At 42.8% G+C, this 3031-nt stretch overlaps 1 pseudogene; it reads right to left on the reverse strand.

The window, feature by feature from the left end:
- Window positions 1-916: 916 nt before the first annotated feature.
- On the reverse strand, window positions 917-2262 carry LOC119594759 (annotated as a pseudogene).
- Window positions 2263-3031: the final 769 nt, after the last annotated feature.

Genomic DNA, 3031 nt, shown 5'->3' on the forward strand with positions numbered 1-3031 from the left:
TTATTCGTCCTTTTCTCTCGGTTCTCATGCCTTCAACTATCCTTTGACTGCCACACTCCTGTAGAAGTACGGTCTTACAATTGGGTTTCTCTTGTTTTCCTTCGAGTGCGTCCACACCACTGAAAAAAGTTATCAGAGACCATATAATATCAGAAACAGATTGAAAACAAGCAAAAATTTCCATGGTAGTTCACACAACAGTTTTATACAACGACTCATTTAACATGACGACCGGTACTTCTTTTCAGTCTGTTTATGTATCGATAATTATAGTTTCGACGTTTTTGGTTTACGTCGTGTGGACGCATCTTATACAGCAAACCTTGTCGTCCTTTTATCCTCGCTTTCCTTTTTCCCTTCGTGGGATCTCAGGTGCCCAGAAAAACCATTCTTATCATATTACCATATCGTTTCTTCTGTTTTTATGTCGAAATAATGTTAAGGGCCGAGTTTCCTTCTTTTTTGCAAAAACATTATTTGCGTTTTTTCTGTGTTATCATTTCATTTTTTTAAAACTACTTTTTCCAAGTGATCCTTCAGATTCCGTGATAAGGATCGAGCAATATAAGTGTTTAATGCAATGAAAAATACCGACTTATATATAAATTATAAGTAACATATATAAATCATATATAATTATAAGCAACATTTATAAATTATATATAAAATATAAGCAACAAAGAAGGACGAGGCTCTAAATTTTGTGATGTAGCTTGTTTTCAGGATTCATCGTCATGTTTTGAACCTACACACCCCTTTAATGTGTGGAAGAAAAGTTAGGGGGATTTCAAAAGGCTAACGATTCAGCGAAAATATTTTTTGGTTACCTTTTTCATTTTAAATGATGACGAAACATGAAGGATTATAATCATGAAAATATTCAGGCAGTAACGCCAGTGTTGGTTATAAGGTCTGTTCAGGGGGTGACCCCGGTCTTCTGTTCGATCCAGCCCAGGTAGTAGTGGACGCGGGTAAAGGCGTCGGGGTACCCCTTCTCGCAGCCGGCGGAGGAACGAAGGAGGTGACGCCGTAGGTCACGCCGTTCAGGTTGAGGGGGCCCCCAGAATCTCCCCGGAAAGGCTTAAGCAGTTAGATTTACAATACCATATAATAATTTCACATTTGATAAAAAAAACAGCGTGAAACTAGTCTGTCGTACGTTGCAGGTTCCCTTTCCGCCTGCGGCCCTCGATGCAGACCCATGCCGTCTCCAAGGTGGCGTAGACGGCGCTGCAGTCGGCGGTGGCCATGATGGGGGCGGGTTTAAACCCGACGTAGGACGTCGGAGATGCCGCCAGCGTCTGTATGAGGAGAGGTGTTCTCAGTGACGAACATAATCCTCCATGTTAAATTTGGGTAGCTTGGAAAAAAATCAGTTACTAAGTGGGGAATGAAGTAAAATTCGTGGTTTATTAGTAAAGATTTATAATGAAAAAGTTTTTTGAATAACAGACTAAACTTGGACGGCTCATCTGAAGCAAACGGAGGATTTAAGCACTCACTGTCAGAGGGGCGGCCCCCTCCTGTGGGGAGTAACGATTTTTTCCAACTGCCACGTCGGAGGAAGGCAGCTTTACGGTTGAGATGTAATCTGTAAAAGAACAATAATGCTTTTGCTATTCAGAATGATAAATGACGAAGCAAAGTTAGCATCAGAGCAACAAATAAAGCTTATCAGTTTTGACGGATACTAACTGTTGAATCCGACAGCGCTGGGCAGCCTAAGGGAGGGCGATGTCGTGGTGAGCGTGTGGGAGTTCCAGTGCTCGTGAGTGAAGAAGTTGGTGGAGGTCATGGTTACCTGGCTAGGCTCGTGTGGCGGATGTTTTGAGCGCAAGGACTACCTCGACGAAGCCGGGACTGCAAGCAATTTTACATATATGAATACTAAGTGAAGTAATAATTTCAAGGATTTAGTTTTGGAGAAATCAACATGACGTGAAAGGGAAAACATCATTTTTACATTCAGTGCTGACTCAACCGTCCATGCGTGAGCGGGCCCTGAGGACCACTCGGTGGAGATGAGGGAACCGCCGCAGAAGTACATGCCGTCGATGAAAAGGGGCCACCTGATGGGGCCCCGAGTGGGGAGTGGCCTCAGTGCCGCCCACGATTCTCCCAGTTCCTGCAATGGTTGTTTATACGTTTGAGCGGGAATCCAATAGATATAAATATTTGCCCAACATTTTTCTTGACACATACAAGTTAGAAACTAACCAGAGGGAGCAGGGCCCATGGGGTCGACGAGGGGCTTCGGGGACTTCAGTGCCATGGTTTCCCCCGCGGCGGGGTTTTCCGCTCTGATTCAGGAGAGAGCGTAAGGAATTTGGGCCCTTTCCTCGTTTGAATGTCAACAGAAAATACAAGGAAAGAAATGCAAAAAAACAAAATATCAGGAAATGCTGGATTAGAAAAAGGCATATATGAAACTCACAGCGGCGGCGGCGGCGAAGGCGAGGAGGAGAGCGACTTGGCGACCATGTGCAGTGCTGTGAGGATGACGAGATCTGCCGCAGTTTATATACACGACCAACTTCTCTCAAAAACTCTTATCTCAAATTGTATCTTATTTTTCTTTTTCTTTCTGTTTCAGTAGTTCCCATTCTCAAGGGAATGTGGTACTGATAATAATGTGAAGACTCTCATTTGCACTCTGCCTGGCCATCATCACTGCAACACACAATCTTTCTCGAAAAAAAATTTCACGATAAAATTTCCCAAGTCACATCGGTGAAAACATTTAAACGAGAATAAGGAATAAGGGGAAAAGCTGATTAATTTATTAATATATTTTCTCACTTTACACAAAAAATACCGACATTTTGTGCGAAGTATGAGGAAAATGGAGAACGGGGGAGGGGGGCAGAGATGTATCCGTTTTCTGTACAGGATAGGAATGGGAAAGAAAATGGAAATACTTTGTTTCAGGGGCATTACTGTGTACATTTATTTGTTAGTTTGACCTTGCCGAATTTCCACATGTAGTAGGAATAAACATGCTCCCATCGCTTTCTCACAGGAAAAAGTAATT

The sequence above is a fragment of the Penaeus monodon genome, chromosome 34 (genome assembly GCF_015228065.2).
Source record: "Penaeus monodon isolate SGIC_2016 chromosome 34, NSTDA_Pmon_1, whole genome shotgun sequence".
NCBI classification, from domain to species: Eukaryota; Metazoa; Arthropoda; class Malacostraca; order Decapoda; family Penaeidae; genus Penaeus; species Penaeus monodon.